The 25,284-nt window shown below is 45.1% G+C and overlaps 1 long non-coding RNA gene across 1 annotated transcript in view; it reads left to right on the top strand.

Moving 5' to 3' along the window:
* Positions 1-18,235, top strand: part of LOC143833035 (uncharacterized) — a 40,389-nt gene extending 22,154 nt beyond the window's left edge. Inside the window, exon 2 of the long non-coding RNA XR_013229501.1 lies at positions 12,584-18,235. This is a non-coding gene — a long non-coding RNA (uncharacterized LOC143833035). The remainder of the gene's footprint in view (positions 1-12,583) is intronic.
* Positions 18,236-25,284: the final 7,049 nt, after the last annotated feature.

Below are 25,284 nucleotides of genomic sequence, written 5' to 3'. Positions count from 1 at the left end.
CTTTACCTTTATTTTGTGAATATCTGTTATAAAATTCTTTACGGGGAATTTGCTTTCTAAGCATTCAGATGCATGAAACTCATTCTTTCTCTCCCTTTGTAAAAAAGGATGTAAGAGATGATTTTTTTCAACAAACGTTTTAAATGTTTTAAACATAGTCAAGCAAGAAAAATTTTTTCACAGTCAGAGTAGTTCAGCAGTGGAATAGGCTGCCTAAGAAGGTGGTGAGCTCCCCCTCACTGGCAGTCTTCAAGCAAAGGTTGGATACACACTTTTCTTGGATGCTTTAGAATGCTTAGGGCTGATCCTGCGTTGAGCAGGGGGTTGGACTAGATGGCCTGTATGGCCTCTTCCAACTCTATGGTTCTATGATTCTATGATTCTAAGCAAAATTGGTGGATATGTGCAGGCATCCATATAAAGAGATATAACTGGGATGATATTAATGTGTTTTGTGTCCTTTTGCTAGGAGAGAAGCAGAAACTCTGATTACCTTAAAAAATGCAAAGTTTAGCAAGACAAATTCCTCATTTGAAGTTGACAATGAAACCACCAGTGCCCTCTGCTGACTGAAGAGCAAAACTGCAAACACTTGAAATCTTTTGCTATGCATCATTACTGATCTGTTGTAGGGACCACATCTCTTCATTCTTTTAGCATCTACACTGGCTTTCAATTTGCTTTCTTGCTCAATTCAAAGTATTGATATTGATCTATAGCCCAGGACCAACATACCTTAAAGACTGCCTTCTCTCATATGAACCTAACCATAAACTCCTGTAATCTTTGGAGGCCCTGCTTCATTTGTCCCTGTCACTGAAAGGGTTCCTCAGCTGTGGCAACTAACCTTCAGAAATCCTTCCCCATGGAGATTCATTTGTCTCCCTCCATTGGTGTATTCCACCAGTGAGTGAAGACTTTTTGATATGAAAACATATTATGCCATGAGAAAGCAATGGAAGTCATGATGGAAGTGTTGTGGCATTCTCAGGGGTAGAGGGGAGAAGGAGTGGCAGTATTCCGAGGGCTAGGAAGGTCAGCTGGGGAAAGGAAGCAGTGGGGACAGGAAGGAAGGAGCAATGGATAAGAAGAGGAGGACAGAGGGCTTTGGGGGCAGCCTAGAGAAGATGGAGGCCATTTGTGGGGCAGGATGGAGTGATAAGTCTAAACAAACAAGGCCTGGCCCACTGGCCTTTTTCATGATCTTTTTTGATGTGAGTTTCCCAAACATAAACAATGTCCAGCCCTTTTTTGTTTGTACATTTAGTCGATCCACACAAGTTAATAACACATTTTTTAAAAAATCCATCTTGGTTTCTGTTCCCTTTTCTTCCCTTTCCCTCTTTGTTTTGGCATTGCTCCCTCTGTTGGTATGGATTTGATTTCTGCTGTTCAGTGCTATCTGAGTCTGGCTCTTTCTCCTTTTCTCTTAGGAATCTCTCCTTCTGATTCTAAGTTTGAGATTTTAATATCTGTTTTAATTTCTAGTAGGATTGTTTCTTTCATCTTTTATACACAAACAAGCTTAATATATCGTATGGTGGTTTGTTATATTCCTCAATATTAGATCTTGTACTTATCCTGGCCTGTTTCTGAGGAGTCTCCTTGTGCTTTCACAATTTTTTGTAGAATTTTTCTAATCTCAGTTTCCAGGTCCAGCTCTGAACCTAGTTGTTCTTCTGGAATCCCTTTAAATCTTAAATTGTTGGCCCTCAATTTCATTTCAAGAATTTCAATTTTCAAATTTGCTTCTTGTTTCCCTTTTGTTCTTATCAAAATCTTTTTTTTTTAGTTCACTTGATAAGTAACTGATTTCTTTGGAGATGATCTTAGAAAGTTTTTACATCATTATATCAAAATCATAAGAGCCTCTTGTGGTGCAGGGTGGTAAGGCAGTGAAATGCTGTCTGAAGCTGTCTGCCCATGAGGCTGGGAGTTCAATCCCAGCAGCCGGCTCAATGTCAACTCAGCCTTCCATCCTTCCGAGGTTGGTAAAATGAGTACCCAGCTTGCTGGGGGGTAAATGGTAATGACTGGGGAAGGCACTGGCAAACCGTATTGAGTCTGCCATGAACAAATATAAACAGTCATAACAACAGATTTGAAAATCTGACCTAAAAGTTTGCATATGGATAATCAACAATCTTTTTAAGATTTAAAATATTTGAACTATGAACAAGATTTCATAATGTTATTCCAACCAATGCAGAATTTCATACATACATACATGAATTTTCATAGACTTCATACATAGTCCATCAGATGGCAGTAGATGATTCAGTTCAGTCACTCACAAAATGTGTCAAAGAGATCTTATACTGTCCAAAATAATTGTTATGTCTTAAGCTTTGAGAAGATTGTTTTGACTGAAGTAATGTTATTTGGGATCAATAGAAGCTGTGCTGTATAGTTCATAGGACTATTGTCTAAGATGTTTGTAATTCCCCCCAAAAAGCCAATAATAATTCCCAAAAATCAAAAGGGAGTTAGAAAAAGATGTTATAATCCATAATCCAAGACAAATCAGAATTTAATACAAAACAAAACAGAGCAGAGTTATATTCCAGAACAGGGAGCCAAATGTTTCTTCAGTAAGAAGGGGTGGAGATAGCAGGGCAAGTCAGATAATAGTTCCCTATTATAATTCTATAAGAGTTGGAGATCCTTGAAATTTACAATTTAAATATCATCTATACAATATCATCTTTATATTCCAAAAAGGAAGAAAAAAATTCATTTTGTTTAAAAATGGATGTTATCCAAAAGTCAATGAAAATATAAAATGGTTTGTACCAGATTATATCATATTCAAGTGCTGCTGTTTAACTTTGAGAAATTTGTAACACTGCCAAAAGGCAATTATTTTTTAAAAAATAACAAAAAGAATGAGCACCAATAATTTATGCTGAAGGAGGTTAGAAGAAATGCTTAAGTTTTTACTTAAATGTTATTTGAGCTTAGAAAAAAGTGTGTGTGTGTGTGTGTGTATCTTCATCATAGTTTGTAGTAAGGAAAAGGACGGGACTTACCCGGGCCGCCCTTTGACGCGGCAGCGGCGGCCGAGGGAGAGCAACGTCCGGCTGGCTCGGCACGGGCTGCGGCGGCCCGTGTCGCGTGCTCAGGGACTGAGCACGTCCTTATAAGGCGGCGCGCAGCCTCCAACGGCCTCTTCGCACCGCAGCCGGGGCAAACAGCCACCCTCCCACCCACCCTTAAGGTTTATGTTAAAATAGGGTTAAGTTGTTATGGTTAATATTTGTCGCAGCTGCGGTTTTGACCAGGAAGGAGCCTGTTTGTAGGGAGTCCCGTTTGCGTACGGGACTCCCTAGAAAAGGGGTCTCCTTAACGAGGCCGGTCATGATAAGGGCGCGACCTACCTGGCTGGAAGGTCAGGGGCCTGTGACCAGGCGGCTGAGGTAGCCAGTAGAGGCGGACGCCCGCTGGACCTCAAACAAGTCGCCTCCTGGGCAAGTATTTCGTGTCGCGGGTGGCCTGCCCTCCCGGCTGGGAGCGGGACAGGGCCCCCGAGCGACACGAAGTACAATTATGGAAGCAGCCGGACGGCTGGGGTTAATGTTTCAGGCTCACTTACCTGGTCTTGGGTGCCAACCCTCCGTTGAGGGGGCAAATAAAGGCTGCGGCCATTTCACTGCCAGCAGGAGTCGCTTCTTCATTGGTAGCTCGCCGCTTGCTAGTCAATTACTTTTAGGAAAGTACAGTCAGTAGTGATGAAAAAAGATGAAAAGAAATAGGCATGTAGACTTACTTTAGCTGCACAATTCTGGATTTCTGCAATTTTCCCCCAGTGAACTGGAAGTGAGAGATTAGATACCAAACTCTTCCTTCCTCTTCCTCTTCACCCCTGACCCACCGCTGCCGCTAATGAGAAGGTGCTTGGGGCTGGCCCCTCACTGCTGCTGCCACTCTTAGACTGGGGTCCCTTGGCTCAGCCAGGCAGCCAGCGCTTCCTCCATCTTCCTCGGAGTCCATTTAAGTTCACTGATTTGCAGTAGAAGAGAAAAATTCAAGCAGTAGAAGAGAAAAATTCAAGAGCATAAAAGCAAGGTCATGCCTACATGCTTGTCATTAGATTGACCTGGCTAAATGGTTTGCTTAGGAAATCACTTTTCACCCCATTTTCTTGATTATATATCACAGGCCTTTTGGACTGTGAGTGAAAAGGCAGTTGCTTTGGCACAGTTTTAAAAAGCCTCTCAACTGACCGTGTAGTCTCACATACTTGGCCAGTTCCAACAATGAATAGAGCACAACCACTACAATATATGCCTTGCAAATGACCCCAAATGGCCCAAATTTTGTTGATCTGGTGCCACTTTTTCTAGCACGTTTGTGGAAAGCATTTTCGGAATGTTGAAATGGCTTCTATCCCTCTCACTTGCTGTAGTAAGTTCAGTCCATTTTCCATTTTTGCGTGTCCTGGCTTCAAGTGGGAAGCTACAGTTTGACAGGCTGAAAAATACTGCAGACAGATTTTCTCCTCTAGAAAAAAAAATGCCACACCAGACTGGCTTTCCTTGTACTGATTCAGAATTAGAAAGGGAAAAAACAAAATAGAACTCTCAGCTGAATTTTAAAGCAGCACAGTAGTTCCAGATCAGGCAGCTGAACGTTATTTGTTTTTTGACTTTCACTACTAACTGAACAATGATTTGGTGCCACAGATCTTTTCCTGTCAAACAGTCCTGCTAATTTTCTGTGATCATAATAGGATTCTTCCCTCAGAGCTATCCCTCATGCCACAGGTCAAATTACTCTGATATATTTGTCACCAATAAGCAGTGTGATTAAGACAACTACTAGCCTTCACTAATGCTACCACTTAGGCTGTCAATCACAGGCCGGCCTTTATTGGTCTGACTCTGTGAGGTCATGCCCCAGGAGGCTGTGCTACCAGACCCTCTACCCTGGTTTCTTCCTGGGTCCCTGGAGCTTTGATGGTCTCAGAATGGGTGAAGGAGCTACAATGTTCTTCCAGGACTTCCTGTCCCTGGCTGGCAGGTTTGCAAGCACAGAACTGCCCAGCCTGTCTTCTGCTTGGCTTTTCTCAGTTCCTTTATTTAAAGGAAGGTACTCCTCTCCCAGTTTCTATCCTGACTAGTAGGGCCCAGATTCAGTCACTTCAAAGGTGAACCACTTAGTAAAATTTATCTTTCTGTATCTCATTGTCCTTTCAAAGCTGAAGCAAGTTAGAAAGTTATGTAGGATTTTGTCCCTTTGTGTAAGGAGTCTAGAAGGAGGAAGATTGCTGATCCCATACTCTCAGACCTGTTCTGCACTAGCGGTGCTGTGCTGGGCTGCCACCAGGTGTTTGTGATGGGGCAGTTTGCCCCACCACTTCCTCCCACGGGGAACTGTTTTGCTCATCCGTCCTGGATTTCTGTCTCCAGATGAGGCAGCCTGGGTGGAAAGTTTCCTCTGTGCCTTAACACTTTGACTTGTGCCTTGAAACAGATGGATTTAGTGCTGATCTTTCAGCATTCATTCATTCCTTGTAACCAAACCCTTAAGGTGCTATCAGAGTCAAGTTTTGTCCTGCTATAAAAGTTTGTCCTATTACAGAGTAACATGGCTACCCATTTAGCCATCCATTAATAGGCACCATATATCTTAATTATCGGTAGAATTCCTTAAGTATTTTCACCAACGTGATAACTATTCTATGCCACTGTTATGTGAAACTAGGTTTGCCAGCTCTGGGTTGGAAAATACCTGAAGACTGTGGTGGCAGAACTGGGAGTGGTCAGGATTAGGGGTGGGGCAGTGGAGTATAATGCTATTGAGTCCATCCTCTTTCATTTTCTCTAGGGGAACTGATCTCTCCCAGGTCCCACCTGGAGGCTGGTATCCCTAGGTGAAACTGTGCACAGTTTAACACAGAACAGCATGGTAAATACACTCTCAGACTGGCATAAAGCAGCAATACTCAGAAGTGTTATTGGCAAGTTCCTAAATGCCAAGTTCCTTTAGGTCATATCCAATTCAGTAAAAACCTAGCCCGGTTTTCTGTAAAAGCCTGCTGATTTCACTGCTGTTATCAGGTCCCCAAGGCAGTATTTTTTTGGTCACTGTACACATGATAAATTATTGACTGTGAGATACTTAACTGGGTGGTGATGTCAACAAAGAGATCCCATTATTTGGAATACTTTTGCAGCATGTCTTCTGTGCTGGGGCTTCTTTCCTGCCTCTGAATTTTGTGCATAATGGGGATGATTCAGTTTGTTGCAACAACTGAGGCAACACTTAAACTACTGCCATTAAAAAGATATCAAAAGAACCCACACTCCTCCAATGTACCCTAACCATAGATTTTGGAAAGTGTGCCTAATATGAGTACCTTAAAGAAGCAGCAAGAAAATATCCAATGGTTCACACCCACACACTCTGTCACTGTTTTCTTGTAATCTTTGTGGAGCTGGAACAACTGGGAGAGCTTTAGATGCCAATACTTGTTTTCCAGATGTAATTCAAGAACATATTGCAAGAGGCACCATCAAAACGAATAGAATTCAAAGCATGTGAATTCTTGAGCCTATAGCTCAAGCATCGTATTTGCCAGGAGAATGAAACTCTGGAAAGCTGGGTGAGGAAGCAATTTGCAGCGCAGAAGTGGCTAGCAGGCAGGAGAATGCATCACCATACCCTGTCCATCAACTTTGCTTTGCAACTCCCATATTCAGTGAAGCTCTGGGTAGGGATACAGAAACCTGTTGATTTAGAATTATTTAAGAATTACTTAATATCTGAGAATCCTGCTTTATCTCGCCCTGATTTCTCCCCCCCCCAAAAAAAAAACAATATTGGAGAAAAAACTTCAAGCCAATGTAACCTATGCCATTTTAGCAATTGACAGGCAGGCAGGCAACCTTGGCTTCAATAAATACACGTATACCGTTCTTTAATTTAATGGCAGAATTTTGGCCACAGCTTTTATTAAACTTAGGAGTGTTGTTTTGGCATAGTAAGGAGACTGTGGCCGTGATCAGTCAACCACGCCACCCCTTTACTTGACCTTGGCAGCACACAAACACCCTCCTTCTCACCTCCCAGCTGGGAGTCCGACTTCCTTTGCTACCAGGACGATTTACTAGGGAAGTGACCTACTCAATGTACCTCTGGGGCGATCACCACCATTGGTCCACCTTGAGCCACCCAGCTATGTGAGCTCTTTGTCTGCCTCATCATGGCAGACTCCTTCACAAACCAGCTGCTTCTTAAGAAGCCCCTAAGCTTGGGAGTCCGGGACGCAGGCCGAACCTCCCCAAAACACAGGCTCTCCCTATGCCAACCCACTACTAGAACAAGGCCATACCTGGCCTTGTTCTCACCAGCACTCCTCCTCCTTCAGCCAGTCCAAGCACCCAGCGTATATCATGGACCTAGATCTCCATGCTCCATTCAGAAAGGTGCATGCCATCTGGTTGATATAAGGCCTCATACTGGGCATCAATGTCTGGATGCCAAATCACTTTACCTCCCCAGCTTTCAACAAACCTGCTAACCAGCTTATTCACCTTCCTTACCGCTATATTCACTCTTTGGGGTACCAACGCATAACACCAACTGCAGAGTTCCAACATGCCTGACCAAAATAACATGACCCTGGGCAACCGCTGCCTCAGGATCATCGGGACTGCCATAACCTCTTTAATCAACTGTAAATCTTTCACTGTGAGCAGGTCATTCCCCCCAAGATGAATTAACACCGCAGCTAGAGGACCTTTTTGGAAGACTTCCCTTACCACCACATCCAGCAGGTGTTGCCATTTCAGGCCCCTGTGGCCGCCCCATCGAATCTGGACATGCTTGCCAAGTCCCAGGTTGGATCCCCAGCCAGAAGCCTCTGTGTACTGCTTCGCCCAGTGGGCATAACTGTGGCCAATGAAGAGGACCTGGAGGTTAGGTGCTGAATCACCTGGAACAAGGCACAGGTTTGCTATAAACTCATTGGGCATATGGATAACCTGTAAGCCCCCGCTTTCCACTGCCCTATCCCCATTATCTGATGCGGTGTTGCCCCATCTTGGTATGTGTGGCCGCTCCAATCCTGAATGAATGTGACCTGAAATATTCTGCAGACATTCCCAAATGCCTGATGCAAGCCCAAAGTATGGCCTTAAATTGGTACCTGAAAAGGTACTGCTCATCCTTGTGCAATAACAATACCCCAGATACCTTGGGCCTGATGGTCAAGTAATCCTCAAAACTCTCAACTGGGCAAACTGCCCAAGCTTCTGAATGTTTCACAGTGACCCTGGACCCTTTTCATCTTCAGTCCATTTTTGACCATCTTAGCACTACACTCAGTGCTTCGTGCCACACCCTCACATCTCTGCAAGCCAGGGGTGTTCCTTCCCCCACATTATGAGAGGGTGCAAGCAGGTCCTGATCCTGAAAGCCCCATGGGAGGCTAGAGAGAATGCTACCCTTGCCAAGACCACTTCATATGGTGAAAAACAGATGGCCCCCAGTTGCCCAACCATGCATTCCAGCATCTTCACGGTTCTATCCAATTTAGGAGGATCAGTCCTCCTCCAGCCCTGAACTGCCCTCCTAGCCAGGAAAGAAGACCCTGGATCCCAGTGTCTCAACATTCCACTGAAAAATGATAAGCCCGCTAATAGAACTCCATGGCGTAATTCCCTTCTCTGATGAGCCAGGTAGTTCAAAAGCACCCGCTCCTCCATTGGCCAATGTCCCTTAAGTCCTGATTGTTTCACATACTGCAGGAAGGCCTCAGTAGCTCTTTTATATGCCCGTCATGTTGCTGGCACCATGGTACTTAGGACCCCATCCAGAATCACTTGCTGCCAAGGATCCGCAGCTTGGCTGGGAACTCTTCCGGGTCTGGATTCTCCACTGGGACAAGCCGATGAAACTGGTCGATCTGCAAATGAGAGAGAGCATCTGCTGCCTTGTTCTGCAGCCCAACCACATGCCTCACTGGAAATGTGATCTTTGACTCCCAGCAAGTGAGAACCAACCTTCGAACAAGCTGCATGACCCTTTCTGAACTGGATGATTGTTTATTGATAACCACTGTGTGGTTGTCGCACCAAAAGGCCACCCTGCCGTTTGCAAAAAGTTCCCACCATATTACCACCGCTACCAAAATGGGAAAGAACACCAGGAATGTAAGATCCCTGTGTACCTCTGAAACCCACCGATCTGGCCGCTTACCTGCGCACCACCACGCCCCATAGAAAACTCTGAAGCCCACACTCCCCACAGCATCTGAATGCACTTGCAGAGTATCATCCAAATCCATCCTGGACTGTCATATGGCTATGCCATTGAACTTTCCCAGGAATTTCTGCCAGACTGCCATATCCGCTTTCATGCCACTGTAATCCTGACATGGTGGTGCTGAGCCAATATCCCAGACATGGACCTTGCCAGGCGAGAAGAAAAAGCCCTGCTGGGGGAAACCACCATGCTAGTGAAATTCAGGTCCCCTAACAGTGCCTGCATTTCCTGCAAGGTGCACTTTTTCTTCCTTGCAATCACCCAAAGCAGTTCCCTAAGTGCTGAAAGCTTGTCCTGGGGAAAGTGGGTGTCCCCCGAACTGAATCCAGCAAATCCAGCAAAGTCCCCAGGGAAGTGAGCTGCATGGCTGGGCCCTCCGTTTTTCTTCAGCCAGTGGCACTCTGAGCTCAAGCGGCAAGTCCTGAAAAAACTTCAGCCGCTCCTCACAGTCCAGAATGCTACTGGGTCCTGCGAACAAGAAATCATTGAGTTAATGGGTCACCTCAACAAACCTCCCTTTTCCCTTAACTGCCCACTCCAGAAACATGCTGAAGGCTTCAAAAGCAGAGCATGTCCCATTGGCATGGCCTTATCAACATACCATGCCCCCTCAAATTTGATCCCCAGCAAGCAGAAGTCCTGCAGATGGACTGGTAAAAGGCGGAATGCTGATTGTATGTGTCATTTTGCCACTTTTGCCCCTTTGCCACTGTGGCTATGGCGTGATCAAAGATGGCGTATTTAACTGGCATAGCTCTGGGGCTATGAAATCGTTAACAGACGCTCCTTTTGGATATGAAAGATGGTGGATCAGTCTATACTGACACTCTACCTTCTTTGGTACCACCCCTAATGAGGGCACCTTCAGGTTGGGCAAGGGCAAAATATAGAAGGGGCAGCAATCCTACCTATCCCACATTCCTTCAGCAACTTCTCTCTCAACACTTCTGGCTTGTCCCTAGCTGACTTCAAATTGCCGCTATCCATCACCACCCTTGGCCCAGTAAAAGGGATCCAAAAACCTACCTAAAAGCTGGACAGCAAGTACTCAGCTTGCTCCCTAGTTGGATAAAGTTGCAACCATGGCCTCAAAACCTCTAGCCACACGGGTGTGGGAGCCCAGCCCAGTCCCCTTGGTGAGGCGGCCTCAGTTGGTCTGGGCAGTGGAGGAAGGTCGTGGAGGTCCCGATCTCCCCCCCCCCAAAAAAAACCCCAACAAATAAAATGGTGATACATAAAAACTCCTTTCTCCGCAAACAAACCATTGGAATCAGTCAAAAGTCAATATAGATATAAAAAGTTAAATAATAACAGGGACCATCCTCCAATGGCTCATCGCACCGTCTAGTACTGTGCACTAGAGCCTGGGAGCTAGGGGTGGGGGAACGCAGATATAATATCATGAAATGGAAGTAATGTGTGAGGGTAAGTTAAGAAACAGCAAGGGCTCTGGCATTGCAGAGGAAACTGGGTGGAGCCAGTCTTAAAGAAGCTCCGGTGTTAACTGCAGCTGCTCTCCCAGAGTTCAGTTGAGCCCCAGCTTCTTCAAGTTACCACACGAGGTGGCAACCCGGGCCCCCATGAACGGGATGCGAAACCCTTCCAAAAACCCTTTCACCAAATAAGCTGCTTCATAGTCTGCCAGCAGTCTTTGATCATCACTGGAGCATGCCTTGAAAATGGTGTTCCGATTTCCTTCTCCAAATTTTTTCACACCTGTCTGGATTCACTTCATTTCTTCTTGCTGGAAAGCCTTGAAAGGAGGAATTCCAGACTGTCAAATGAGAGAAATTCCTCTCTCAGATGATGCTCTGCAAGGCCAATCTTGGCTTAAGGATGCTTGGGTTCTTTGACAGCTTCATCTTCAGAAGTCTGTTAGCTTTTTCAAATTCTTTTTAACACAGGCAATAACAGCAACTTCCTTTATTCTTCTCAGGTCCTCTATGACCTCTGCATCTAGCTGGTGTGCACACTTCATTGTCTCCAGAAAAACAAGTGCACTTTCAAAAGGCTCAGCCCCTGAATCAGTAGTCCAATTCTGTTCTAGTCGGGACAGAGACTGGACAATCCGCAGCTGAAGATGCATGTGTTGCTCCAGAGCCAAGATCTGCACAAGCACAGCCTGTGGGGTTATCATGAGAGTGACCCAACTGTGGCTCTTTGAGCCTTCTAATGGCACATTGCCTGGCATTCATCCTTTGGGTCTGCCAGCAGACTTTGCCACCAGTGGCTCAGGAGTGGGAGAACTGGCCATGCTTAAAAATGAATGCTTCTGTACCCTATTGTTTTAAAGGGTCCTACATTTTCTAAGGTTTTGATGGTCAACTCCTGTAATTTAAAACTTTCAGCATAAAAACAAGAGTTTTAAACAAAGGAAAATGTTGGTTTTACTATTGTATTCTGTAACTTTCTGCCTTGAGATTGGTAACTTTTCCCTTTCCCGAGTTTCTGTAAGAGGAAGGAGGCTGCTGGCTTGAGGCTTTTGGTTGCTGGCCCAGCATGAGGAAACAGCAAGCTGCTGCCTATCCCACAGCCCACTGACTCCCCCCCCCGGGGGGGGGGTTAGGATTGATACAAAACAATGCAGTGCTTTTAAATTGTCAGATGGCAGGGAAGGGGAGACTATTTCCTTGGAGTGGAACTTTTCCACTCTCTTCTCATTGTGAAGTGAAACAAAGATGTTCAATTGAACTAAATATTGAACTTTGTGGAGTTTTTGGTATTGAAAATAAATCATCTGCTTTTGCATATCAAGATTGACTACTTGGGATCAGCCACTGAAAATAATTTTATACAAAAGTTTGAGTATTATGAATTAAGCCAGATGAGATCAATAGCAGAAGATTATGTTCTGTGTCCCATGTAGCCTTGAACTGCCCTCCTAGATGTATATGTTTACATATGTATGTATGTGTATATAGATATTTGGGGTTATAAAACCCTACTTCAAGCATAGGAAACCATTCAAGCATAGAAATAATTGTCCTACTGGGGGTTGGCAACCTCCCCCTGTTCCTTTTGAACTTTTCCTAGAAAACCTGTTTAATATTATTTTCTGTTCAAGTCTCTTTCCTACCAGAGGAGACCAAAAAAAAAAAAAGAAAAAAAAGGGGGGGAAAGGTGCCCCCTGTATTTTCTAGGTTTTCTGAAACCTGCACATAGAAGAATCCTTTGTTCATGAGCAAAGGGTTGGATTGAACTGTTTTGTAGTTATATCTTCACCCAATACCCAAACTGGAAGTGAGCCTTGGCACAGGCAGGAAGGAAAAGGCCAGATATTAACTCTGTGGAAGTGTTTTGTTCTTGTTGTTCACAGGATCCTGGCCTACAATCTCATCCCTTGAAGGCCTCTGCATTGGCATCCACATTTGCATATTTGGGGAAGGTGTGATACGAACAGCTTCCCTAACCAAGTGCCATTGAAAATGCACACCGTGTCTGAGCTGGGCAGAGAGAGAGAAGTGTGGTCCAATCTGAATCCATTACTTGAGTTCAAAGGCAAATCCTCCACCTGTGGATCCAAGACTTGGGGTTTGTGACGGCCTGTCTGCAGTGCCCATGAAAGACCTCCTTTTCCACTACATGGAAGCAAGCCAGTAAAATTCTACATCGAAGCAAGCAGGAATAGACAGATCTCAACCCCTTGTGCTGACAAGAACTTACGCCTCTCTGTGAAAAATGAGCCAGGAGGACCTGAAGGGTTTTTTTTTTTTTGCCAACATACATTGATCCTGTTACCAGTAGCTGATTAGAAAAAGGCTTTCCCCCTCTCTTTTCTCTTCCCCTTTGACATCACTCTGCATGTGGACCAAGGACTGATTCTCTACATACTGGTCTTATGGCCCAATGACCTATGTTTTTTTGTTTTTTTTCCATTTACTTTCAGAACAGAAGTCCTGAATGGCAGAGGTATGCAGAAGGACAACAGAAAAATCTCATTTTTGGGGGGAGGGGGCATAGGGAACTATGGCTTCATTGTCCCTTATGTTACAGCAACTGAATTTTAATCCTGTAATTGAAGTTTGTCATTTACCCAGGTTAATATGCCAGAGTGGGAACCAAGAACAATGTTTTGTATAGAAGCTTACTGAGAGAGGTGTGTAAGAGGTATATCAATCGCTAACACCTTGGCATATCCCCTTTGCACCTTTAACTGGGAATCTTGAAAATGAGTGATACTTACTTCCCCCATTTGAACATTCTATTTTTATTTGAATGCTAATAACAGTGGCCCAACTATCCACTTGAATAGCTCCTTTAGCCAAAAGAAACCTGTTCCTTATGCACTGATTGTTTATTTAATCTACTAGGATATCGGGGAAGGTGCTGTCTCACCCCACAGCCAATGTCTGATCATCTTCCTAAAGCTTGGAATTATATTGTTTGTAGAATTATTGTGCTTTCTTGTATTTTGAATGGGATTCCCAGACTCCAACTAATTAGCGGTACTAGTTTATGCTTATATTATTATTGAAGAATCTTCTGAAGTTTACTTTGGCAATTTGGCCCAATGTTCTGCTTTTTCCTCAAGGACCCGAATCCTTCCAACAGTTACCTAAGATCAATTTGGCCTTTTAGAGTTTGCTGAAATAGTAATGGGCTTTCATGTAGATTGGAAATGAATCCTGAAAATAGATTTTAAATGCAAACGGTTTAAATATTAAATAATAAATAAATATTATCTGGAATAATTTGGTGGGGGCAGGTCTGAGTGATACAAGTGGACCTATAACTGGTCCCCTGCAATATGGCTACTCTTTTAAAAGCACTGAGGAATTCTGCCCAAACCCTGAGGTCAGACTTGATGCCATCAGGATCTTGTATATGGTGAAAAGGTTTCCTGACCCCTCTCATGGCATATACCAAGCAGGCACAAAAGGCGCTGCCAGGGTCCATTACCTTGCAGGCAAAATTTAAATGGTCCATCAGGACCTGTATGTCCTTGAGTGTGTACTTCTACTGCAATAACATGCTGTCAATGATCCTGTGCAGACCAATTAACTTGTCCCCCAGTAGTCTGGAAGTGCCCTCAATGGAATACAGTTCAATTCCAAAAAAAAGTGAGTCAGGAAGCCAAGCCCTCTGTCTTGTCTGCTGCCAGCAAGACATGCAGTTCCCCCACCAGGTCCAGAAATGCCCAAAGCCACTTTTCACACAATGGCAACCCACCAGGGCCTGTGATCAAGAAATCATCTAGTTAGTAGGTGATTTCCATAAAGGCACCTTGGACCCTGACTGCCCATTCCAAAAAGGAACTGAACATCTCTAATGCCACAAGATACGGAGTACCCCATGAGTATTGGCTTATCAACATACCATTTATCTCAGAAATGGATCCCCAGCAGGCAGAAGCCCTCCAAGTGCAAAGGCAGAAGATGGAAGGTCGACTGGATGTTGCACTTGGCTAACATCACCCCACGACCACAACTGTGGACAATTGCCAATGCTGAATCAAAGGATGTGTACTGCATCTTGGTTAGTACTTAGTGGTGCAATGGTGTCATTCACTGAGACTCCCAGCTGATAAGAGTGGTGATGAATCAACCTGTATTGGCCGCCAGCCTTATTGGGAAACACCCCGAGTGGGGAGACCCTTAAAGTGGCCAGTGGTGGGCAATCAAATGGATATGCAATGCGGCTGGCTGCACACCCCTTGTCCATCTTGACTGCTACCACATCTGGCATATCATGGGCAGATTTCAAGTTGCCACATGAGGTGGCGACCTGTGCCCCCGTGAATGGGATGCAAAACCCTTCCAAAAACCCTTTTACCAAATAAGCTGCTGCAATCTTATCCTGGTAACTCCAAAGCCACTCTCCACCAGGGGGCTGATAGGTGTGACTGCCAAACTACACAGCTGCCCCTGTTTCCTGTGGCCTTGGTGCCCACAGAAGGAGCTCCACTTCCCGAACCCCCGTCCTTCCATCCCGAGGGTCAGGCAGTTTGAAATGGTGCCCCTAAATCTGAGCCCTGCATGCACGTAAACATGGAATGTCCCCCACCACACAACTCACACCTGTGGTCGAATTGGCACTTCTGCTACTTGCAACCCTCCCTGTTGAAATCCCAAAAAACCAGCCCCAGGGATTTTTTGAAGGACCCCTTCCCTGTTTGCCCCTCTTCTGCCACATGCTGGGACCCACCTGCACAATCCATGCATTGAGCAGTTTTAAGTTCCAGTGCATTGTCGTGTTGTGAGACGCCAGCTCTTGGAATTCCCTGGCATATTCCAATGCTGCGTCCTTGCCCGCCATTTCCCAAGCCTCTGTTACATTGGTGAAGTGGTGAGTTAAATCCCTGTTCAGGATATGAGCCATTGATCAAAGCCTGATATTCTAAATAAGCTTTTATCAAATTTATCATTGTCCACTCACCCTTCTACTTCTCCGGCTTCTCCTTCTCCTTGCCCTTCCTCTTGCCAGTGTCGCCGCCTTTGCTACAGCTTTTAACAAAGTCAAACACATCTACAAAGTATCTGTTAAGGGCTCACTCATGGGTCTTGACTGGCAAATGGACTCCTGGATGAGCCTCCCCATCCCTGAACCACCACTTTTCAATCCCGGCTTCATCCAATAGTCTTACAGCCTCCTTCCTCTGCTTTTTCATCCAGGAGGGCAAGACTGGGATGTGAGTCCTCGAGCCAGTACCACCCATCATGGATGTCACTCTCCCCTTCCTTCCAGGACATTGACTCACCCAATGACGGCTGTGCTGTGAAGAGAAATTACGTTTTCTCCCCTTCTTCTGTCTCCTACGCTTCCAGGTGCCAGCTGTTCTGGCTGGCACCTGAGAATCAGAGCTGCTCACGTGACTTGTGGAGGTCTTGAGACCTCCGTGAATGCACTCCAGAAGTAAACTGGGCCACTATCTGGGAATAGCACTCCTAGTTTGCCACTTGAGTGGCAGACGCAGGGGAACCCCCTGTTCTGCCCAAGGGGCCTTCATCAGAAACTTCCAGCTGCAGCTTCTCTCCCTGCTTGACCCGCTGTCACTCTCTGCCCTGTGGCTCACGCGGGCAGTACACCGCCTCCACTTGTGCGACTGCGAGCTCTCCCTGCACCACCCGGATCCAGGCCGGTGCAGTGGGGAAGGGGCATGTCCTCTCCACCCCTGAAGACTTGGGTGAGGGTGACGATGAACTTGTCAGGGAAACTGGGCGGTGGGCTGCCTGCCTCTCCTGCCACACCTTTGGTTCAGGACGGGCACCACACATGTCAGCCACAGGAGGGTCTCAACCCCACAAGGATGTTGCTGGCCCTCCCTGGCAGTGGGCTGCAAGCCCCCTCTGCCTCAGTGCCGCTGTCTGGGATCCCCAACATGTTCCTGCCCTGCTCCCAAGCACTGCAGAGGACCACACCTTGTGTGCCCTGAGCACACTGGCCCAATTCCCGGGCTTGCCTTGCCCTTCCACAGCCTGGTCCCCAGGAAATTGTGACCATTATGATGAGGCCTGTACCTCTCCCTCCCCCCCTAACCCCAATGCTAGCTGACATAGCCCATTGGCATGGCTGAAGGTCTCCGGGGCTAAGTTGTGCTACTTTATTTATTAAGGGTTTTTAAAGGAGGGGTAGAGGGGCTGGGAAGGGCACACTCCGCCGTGGCCATTTGCCAGTTACCCGGAGCCCAAGACTGTACTTTATGCCTTGCTTGGCTGGCAGGCTCTTCCGGAGTCAGCCACCGGATGTCCCCACCCCTGCAAAGCCTGCGGGGAGGGGGAAGAAGGGCCAGGACTAGGCTCGTGGTGCTGCACCCAGATGCACTGCTCCCCATCCAAATCTGTTTTGGGGGGGGGGTTAAAAGAGAAGGGGGATGAGCTATGAAGAACGCAACACCATTGTGGCTGGCTCCCTGCTGCCCAGTCTTCTGGACTACACCTGAACACTGGGGCCGGGGTGAGGCTCATGTTGCTCTGCCTGGCCATCCACCACCACCTTACACACGTGGGGGAGGCTGCTGTGCTCGGTCCGAATGCTGGAGCAGCTTGAATTTGCTTGGCTGCCAGGATTGGAAGAGGGCGAGGTCTGGTGCACGTGGTGCCTTTAAAGGCATGTGCACACCCCTGCCTCCCATGCATACCACCTGTTTCTTCTCACAGAAACAGCCAAGCCATATGTATTTCTTCTGTGCAACTCTGCAGATTTGAGGCCTACTGCACAGGATTGTTGTGCAGATGAAACAAGAGGCAAAAGGGCCTCCTCATCAGCATCCAGTGTCACCAACACAACACCCCTGTGTGGTAGGCCTGAAATCTACAGAGAGTTGTTTGGTTGTTTCTTTCCTCCAGCAGTGAGACCGACCACAGCACTATTTTAAGTAAGAAGGGGCTTTTCTGTCAGCCACCTGTTTGGCAGAAGGGGAAAGCCCCCCCCCCCCAAGGAAAGCAAAATTATACCCTCAGACTCCCCTTAGGGTTCTCGAAAACGCTTCCCTCCTATCAATCAGGGGCTGTCAGAGGGGCGGGGGAGGGAGAGCACTCACCAGCCACCTGCCAGCTCCGTCAGCAGTCTGAGGCAAAGTGAGTGATGTTATTGGACATGACAGTTAGGGGTGGGAGACACAGCCTGATTGGGCGGGAGATGCAGCCTGATTGGGCTTATTGGGCTGTTGGGGGCAGGTGTCATTGGGTTTGGGCCAATCTGGATGCACGCAGGATCCAGACAGGGCCAGGACAGTGTCCACCCAGGAGGGCTTTTCACAAATATATAATAGAGCAAAGTGTTAAAAGATTAATACAGTGTATTTCCACACTTTCTCAATCTAGTGACTCTTTAAATCTTATAGTGGACAATGTTATTCTGGGTCCAGGCTTAACTGTAGCATATTTGTACAAGCAACAACCTTCATTAGGCTCCTCCTCCCCTTTATTATTTTCTCTATTCCATTTGTTGTGAATTGTTTTTTCGCTGATGTATTTATTGTGCATACTTAGAAAGTTCTCTTTCTTTTGGAATAAAGAGACTTCTCAGGCATTGTTTTTTTCATTAAGAAAACTTCAGAAAACTGTTGCTTTGTATTGTTTGTTTGCTGCTAAAAATATGGGAGTGAAAAAATAGGCCACATGACTTGCCAGTTAAAAAACAGCTTGACTGAACCTAAATGAGCAAACCACATTGTAATAATAAATTAAGAAAAATGTTCTCATTTGTTTTTAAAATAACTTTCCTTGAATAATTTATATCTGCAATTTGTACTTGATTTGATTAAAGGTTAATCCATGTGTTATGTAACAAGAGTAAACATGAATTATCTAGAAAATTAATGATCTTTTGCTTTTTTGCCCCCAACTGTTTTTAATCAGCATTCAATCTAATGAATCCTTGGCAGGTTTCACTTTAGGTCTTCTCAGTTATTAGAAAATAGCTAGAACTAGAATTTTTTAAATTTTATTTTTTGCCTTCCTGACTATAAATCCATCTTCTGACATGTCATTGAATTAAAAAATACACACACACAAATGTGATAGATAGATAGATAGATAGATAGATAGATAGATAGATAGATAGATAGATAGATAGATAGATAGATAGATAGATAGATAGATAGATAGATAGATAGATAGATAGATAGATAGATGTCTGAGATATTGAGATGATAGAGAGACAGACAGACAGACAGATATCAAAAGGTACAAAATTCTGGGTGAGTTGCCTGAACTGGGAATTTTAAAACAACTCTGTGATTAAAACAACTCTGTTAGCAGCCAGAGCCCTTCTTCCTAAGAGGAGCAGTTTCCCCACAAATGCCATTCATCAGTGTTACCTGCACCCAGCTAGTATATCACTTTACAGTGGTATTGTCACCAGAAACATACAAATATGTGTCAGTTCCATCAAAGACTGACTAAAGTCTGCACACGGAAAAAGGGGAAAGCATACTCTAAAGCTGAATGTCATGATGGATGCCATCCTCATTCATAACAGGTAGGGGTAAGCAGCTGCTGATGTTTCTATCCCCCTCTCCATGGAAGTGAAACCAATTTGCAGATCAATGAGCACTTAGGAATTGCAAATTTCCTCACCCTCTAAATACACATTCCTTTCTGTCACATCTAAGGATTTCTAGTTCCTTCTGTTTCCCATCTCAACCTGTATACTTTTTATGTAAAAACACAATTTGGCATATTTCTGATTTGGTCTTTACAAATCTGATCACCTTTCAGGGAAAGATGTCCTGGAACCAAAAGGTAGTAAAGATTACAATCTCTGTCCTGGGAAATCTTAAGAGCCTCACCTTTTGCTCTGTCCACTCTGGACAATCATAGTTCCTTACCTCACCTGAAAACATGTCCATTTGATTTAGGAGCTACAGAATCCAAACTTAGTCTTTAAACACAAATCTGGGTTTTTAAGGGCACACACTAGAACTACTCTGGGTGTATTAATCTTCTGGATATCCACTCATGCACCCAAAGTGTGCCTGCTATGACAAAGAAGATTGATATACAATCCCAAGATGTTTAACTGAAGAGTATTGCTCAATTTTAGTGGAGTTAATAAACCATTGAAATTTAGACATATGATTACCAAAAGAGACTTAACCAATACCAAAAAAGGAACACAACCCAACCTCTACAGGTAGGAACTCAGAAGTTGAACTGTACAATAAAATAATCTAGATATGTTAATTATTTTTTATAGTGCACAATTAAAAACAGAATAAAAACTGCATAAAAACTATACAGAACTAACAGCACATAAGACCAAATGTGTTTCGACCCTACTAGGTCTTCCTCAGTGGTCAGAATTGTGACAATATACTCTATATTAAATATCTAAACTCATTATAAAGTGTAGCTGAGTGGTTGAATGGGATCTGTAAATTATGGCTCCAACCAATATATGTAAATTTTAGACTTTTTGGAGACCACCTCCTATGGCATATGCCTAGGCTCACCACTCTTCACTACTATATAATTCTGTGCTGAGAGAGTATCTCATGTGCATCAGAAAAAAAGATACAGCTAGTTCTGGGTCATTTATAATATAGTTACTTTTATGAACCTTTGATACTAATAGACCCAAATTATATGACTTAAAAGTAAAATACAAAAATGAGGTTTTATACCTAGGAACTCGTTCTGAATAAAGCTTTTGAATAAAGCTTTTTGCCATTGCCAGCTTGGAAATTTCTGTTTATTCATCTTTGGCTGACGAGTCGTCTCTGCTTACTCTTGACCAGGCAAGCCACTTAAGCAGAAGGAGAATCAAAGTTGTTTTATCAAAAAACTTCTTTTATTCATAGAAGTATTCCTCATTTTATCCAGAGCCTCTTTTCTAGCACTGAGTCAAGAGCAAACTTGAGATCCATGAATGCAATCACCAGAGAGCCCTCCTTAAAGCTAGTATACTTGTCTATCAAAAACTGTTTGGAAGAAAATCTGGTTGGAAGAAGAGGGAATTTTGGGTTGAGATCAGGCTGGATTTTGGAAGAGTCCTCGTGCTGTTAATGATTATCATAGTCTTCCAACTCATACAGCAGCTCCTCAAGCTCTGGTAGTAGAATTTGAGGCCGAACTATTTGAGTCTGCCTTAATTCTGTCCTCCTTTAGGACCTTCAGGGTGGGAGAATTGACTCATGGCGGGTCACAGTGTCTTAAAACCCCATTAAAAGACATAAAAGCACTCCCAACATGGCGGAAAAAGATAAGTAAAAACCCAACTCTCACCCTCACTACTAGCGGAGAGAAGAAGGAGGTCCCGCCGATGTTTGCTTCAAGACCGTGTGTGTGTGTGTGTGTGTGTGTGGTAGATCTATCTTGCCAACCCTAGCCTCGACCATATACCTGGTGGAAGAGCTCCGTTTTACAGGCCCTGCAGAATGTTGAAAGATCCCACAGGGCCCGCAGCTCTCCCGGGAGCTCATTCCATCTGGTCGGGGCCAGGCACGCTTCCCTGGGGCACAAGTTAGACTTAGACATATCCCAATAGTATTCCATGCATTTTATCATGTACAAATTAGTGGTTAAAGTGAAACACTGCACCCAGGAACAATGCTAAGATAAAGATCCCCTCTCAGCATTTGTGGGTTGTCCTCACTGGTACAGATCTACAGGGGCACCATGTTTTATATGTAAAGGGTGTTGCTCAAAGACTTCTTGCAGTACTGCAATCCTACGTGCACATCTTGCTCATGACTTCTGAAAATGCTGAAATATGAGCCACAAATGTTGTCTATGTATTTTCAATGACGAGTACAAACTCTAAGCATTTTTCTCAAGCAGTTTTTCAGTTGCTGCTTGCATCATTGTTAGAGAACCAGTTCACATCATTTTTCCCTATATCTTGCTACAAATCAATATATTTAATACATTAATGAAGCAATAACTTTGAGCAATTATTTATTTCCCGTTCAATAATGCAAAGAAATTGATGACTTCATTTATGAAAGTCATAATGAGTAGTACAACAAAAACGTATAAATGTTCACAAAGCTGACAGTCTTCATTATTCACCACAAACTGGTGCAATACAAGACAGATCTAAAAACCAAATTATGACAGGAGGAAAATAGATGCTTTCGAATTATGGTGTTGGAAACGAATGCTGCGAATACCATGGACAGCCAAAGCTAACAACAAGACTTCAGACATAACCCCCCCCCCCCCAGGAACTCAGGAATAATCTTAGGGTACTTACTTACCTACGCACCAGAGTAAAATAAGAATTTGTCTCTATATAAGAAGAACATCAAATAACATGAGAGTATTACAAAATAATAGAAATATTAGTAAACAAAATATCAAAATGTGAAACTGTTGTTTCTCAACAAATCCTCCATCTAGGTCTATACTCTTCTGAAGGCAGTTTCCATCTCTCTAACCCTTCTTTGAATAATTCTGCATTCTTTGATGTACACCATGTAAAAACTGCTCTTTTGGCATCCTCAAGGGAATCAAATCATGTCCCTTTTAAATGTTCTTTGAGTTTTCAGAACAATGGGTATGAAGGCGAAAAATCAAGACTGTAGGGTGGACAAGATAAGGTTTCCCAACAAAATTTTAATGGTACAACACTTGTTACTCTTAAAGAATGAACAGGCACATTGTCATGATGGGGAAAAGTTCCTTAGCACAATTTTTCTGGCTTCTTCTCCCCAATGCATTTTTCACTTTTCTCAAAACTTCTTTATAATAAGCCCCACAGTTGTCTTGGGTCCTTCAAGAAAATCATTTTTTGCAATATGCTTTGTTTGGAATAAACCCATGAATATATGAACTGGAATCCTAGCAGCAATTTTGACTTATACTCATAGCATAAGTATATAGGGAAACAATATTCAATGGGTTGCTACCCATAGAGCATCAGGTTCACATCTTCTCTAAGACCAATCAGTGGCATTATGCCTCCAAAGAAGGTCCCCACAGCTAGTAAGCAGGTATCCCCCAAAGTTGAATCTCCTGAGGTTCTGTGGGGAAAAGGCCTATTCTGTCAGAAGTGTGGCAAGCCCTCCTGCCAGTACAAGGGGGTCAACCCACTAGCCCAGCACACCACATGACCCATCCTTAGCAGTAGGCCAACAGTCTGCCCTTGGTCTTTTTGCTTGGTCCTAACCCCTCCAGTTGGGAAGGAAAATGCAGCTCTCTTGCAGGATCTTTCTCAGGCCATCAAGACCCATTATGCATGGCAGCAGTCACACTGGGCTGCTGCTGGGCATTACTCTGGTGCAGCAGGTCCTGGCACTTCCCGTGTACTCATAGGAGAGGAATTCCCCAAAGTATGTGGGCTGCCCTGACGTAGCACAGTGTGCACATACGTACATGCACAAACTCAAGGCTGGAAAGCCTGACACGCTGCCAGGAGGCAGCAACAGCGAGGGGGAGAATGGGGGGAGTGGGGGGGGAGTGGGGGGGAATGGGGCTCCCACTGCACAATGGCGGGGAGCAGCATGCCGCTCTCCCACCAGGGTGGGGTGGGGGGACTCCCCAGTCGGCACCACGGCTCTGCGGAGCTGTTAGGGTCATGCAGTGTTCCTCCAGGGACACCGTAGGCTGAGGGAAGGGACGGGTCAAAACGCCCAGCTCTTCCACTTATGCACGGGGCTGGCTGATCCAGCCCCCCACTGGCACCCGTAGCATCCCAGGGAATGCAGAAGTTTCCACGTTCCCTTGTCGCAGGTCTTCTGGGGTGCTGTGCCTGGCCAGGGCTGGGATGGCGGCAGTGGGGTACATAATCGGAGCTGCCCTGCTGCCGCCATTCAGGATTTCCAGCCCCGTGCATAATGGGTCCAAGTGACTCTCAGGGCATGTTGAACAGCTGGTTTCCTGCTCTGCAGCCCCTGGGCCATTTGCAATATTTTATCCTAGGGGCTGGAAGAGGTTGTATTCTCCATCAGAATTTGGTGGCTCAAGTGACTCCAGTGAGGCCTCCTCTCAGAGATGTGCCTTGATGAAATGAAACTGAAGCAAGCATTTAAGTCTCAAGGGCTAGCAAGAGAACATGACCTGCCTAGTAGCAAAGGTACCTCAGATAAATCTTCAAAGAAAGATTCCACACATGCATCCGGAAACTGCTGGGTGGCAAGGGCCCATATTCAGACCCACCTGCCTAGGCCAACAAGCAGATTCTTGGATGAATAAATCTCTTTATTAAAGGGTTGATGAAACAGGTACATGGAAATTATTTGCCAAAACTAAGGACAGCAAAACCCCAGCTTGATTTAAGATGCTCCCAGCCCCGCTTCCCCAGTTCTCCTTAGCACCAAAACCCAGGTGCATTCCCACACAACAATCCCACAAAAGTGAAAAGACAGGGGAGCACAGTCTACTACTCAAGATAGTAAAGAGGTACTGAAGAGATTTAGGGAAATTTACTGCCAGCCACCCCCGGGGTCCAAACGTAGCAACATTTACATTTCCTAGCTTCCTCTTATTCTTTTGTTAAAATTATTATTATTCTTTAATTTATATCCCGCCTCCCCCCTGGAGGCTCGAGGCGGGTCACATAAAACCAATCCCCTAAAACAATAAAAACACAATAAAACATAATGCAATTAATTACAAAAGTTAAGACAAGAATGGTGGCAAGATTCAATATAACTAACCCAATTCCACAACCCACTAAGAAGGGAAAGGGAGGGGGATGCTGGGGTGGCATCAAAGAAGAAGGGACGTTGGCTTTGGAGGCGGCTGTGGCCTGGATCACATGGAGGAGGAGAGCGGGGCCTTTATAAGGCTTGGAATGCTGCTGCTGCTCTCTCTCAGCATTCTCAGCATTACCTTGGACACAGGTAAGGAGCCTTTTAGCAGGGAGGCCTGTTTGCGTACGGGGCCCCCTGAGGGAGGGGGGTCTCCCTAAGGAGATCGGCCACACAAAGGGCGCGGCCAACCCGGCTGGGGGGCCAGGGGCCTGTGGCCAGGCGGCTGGGGGTCCCAATGGAGGCAGATGCCCGTTGGCCCCCAATAGTCAATTCTCATGTGATTTGCACCGTGATGCAGCATGACCTGTCCTCCCGGCTGGGAGCGAGGCAGGGATCCCAAGCATCACGGCTTGAGACATCAGAGCAGCCGGATGGCTGATGGGTCAGGCTTCCTTACCTGGGTGTTGGTGTGCCAACCCTCCATTGAGGGTTGCAATAAATTGGACTGTAGCCAATTTCAATGCCAGACGGAGTGTCGAGTCTTCTTTGAGCTAATCGCCTCCTGCTAGTCAATGGAGTTGTGAACTGTGAATTCATGATGTAAACCCTGAGCCTCAAGGAGGGTGAGATAAAAATGTAACAACAACAACAATAATAAAGGCTTCAAGAGGGCAACCAGATAAAAACCCCGGCCACACCACTCTGCAAGTAATATTTTATTTTGCTTTCTGTTTGAACTTCTGCTGCTACTTGAAGCTACTGTCCTTTATCTTAATTTATGGAGTTTGAAAGTAGCTTCCTGAACTCCTTCTGTTAGTTAAGAGATGCTTTCATTTCTCTTCAATGGAGATTTATAAATCACACCCCAGCTCCTAGCTTGTAACCCATGCCATCGTCTGTTTTAAGAATTTCCATTAAACAGTTTGGGATTTAGGCCTAGG

This window comes from Paroedura picta, chromosome 3 (genome assembly GCF_049243985.1).
Source record: "Paroedura picta isolate Pp20150507F chromosome 3, Ppicta_v3.0, whole genome shotgun sequence".
Taxonomy (NCBI): Eukaryota; Metazoa; Chordata; class Lepidosauria; order Squamata; family Gekkonidae; genus Paroedura; species Paroedura picta.
This window is presented reverse-complemented; position numbering and strand designations above follow the sequence as displayed.